This window comes from Coenobita brevimanus, chromosome 53, assembly GCF_032717465.1.
Source record: "Coenobita brevimanus isolate Jiangsu-jjx chromosome 53, ASM3271746v2, whole genome shotgun sequence".
NCBI lineage: Eukaryota > Metazoa > Arthropoda > Malacostraca > Decapoda > Coenobitidae > Coenobita > Coenobita brevimanus.
The window spans coordinates 9,482,371-9,483,548 of NC_137006.1; the positions used below are offsets into that span (position 1 = coordinate 9,482,371).

Consider the following 1,178-nt stretch of genomic DNA (forward strand, 5'->3'; position numbering starts at 1 on the left):
CATAGAGTTTGACCTAAGGAATTAGTGACTGAATAGAGAAGCAGCAGGTGGGAAGGGATTAAACTTGTAATTTCTCTTGAGTGTGTGGACCCCCTGGGGAAGGGGGGAAAGAATACTTCCCCAGTATCCCTGCTTGTCGTAAGAGGCGACTAAAAGGGGCCTTTTTGTCTCCAGTCTTTCTTTCTGTCCTGTCCTCTTCTGTTTTCTATCACTATGCTATTCTTGATACTTGTATTTACCTAACGGCCATACCACGTTGAGTACACCGCTTCCCGTCCGATCAGTGAAGTTAAGCAACGTTGGGTCTGGTTAGTACTTGGATGGGTGACCGCCTGGGAACACCAGATGCTGTTGACATCCCTACGTGTCAAGTGGGGTTGGTGGAGGATTAGTGCCCCTCCCTGTAAAACAATTAACTCTAAGCCCTTGGCCACCCCGTTTGGGATACATGGCGTCTGGCAATGAATGAATGATGAACATGTAGGTTTTCATGGATTTCAATTTATCCTATGTTCCGGTCAATGATTTGCCAAGACAGCACCTACGTACCTGCTTGCCTTCAATGGCACACCGCCTGAAAGCACAGGAGGCGATGCAGTCGGACCTTTAGCTGACGATGATCCAACAGGAACCCCTGAATTTTCATTCGCGGTAGCATTCATGACTGAATCTAAAGGAATTGTGGCAAAATAATCCCACCTCACTGCCATATAGTTTCTTGTGAGATGCACTTTCTGTGCCATCTTTTTAAATACACGGCAGCACCTTGAATATCCACAGGGGGTCACGTAGTCTGCACTGTCTAAGGTGGTAAGTCATATATATATATCTGAGCTGTTCCCGAATCTGCCACCTGAGAACACACCAAGTAACAGTCGGGTCCTGCCAAATATATGAATATATATGAACACACACACACACACACACACACACACACACACACACATATATATATATATATATATATATATATATATATATATATATATATATATATATATATATATATATATATATGTGTGTGTGTGTGTGTGTGTGTGTGTGTGTGTGTGAGAGAGAGAGAGAGAGAGAGAGAGAGAGAGAGAGAGAGAGAGGGTAACCAAAACTTCCCGGAATCGACAAAAAAAAAACTTCATTACGGAACTTACAGCAAATCCATATTACTTGCCTTCAAAGTA

General features: G+C 43.0%; 1 non-coding gene across 1 annotated transcript; it reads left to right on the top strand.

The window, feature by feature from the left end:
* The first annotated feature begins 238 nt into the window (after positions 1-238).
* Positions 239-357, top strand: LOC145400889 (5S ribosomal RNA). Its single transcript, XR_013897513.1, has one exon. It is a non-coding gene; the product is annotated as a 5S ribosomal RNA (ribosomal RNA).
* Positions 358-1,178: the final 821 nt, after the last annotated feature.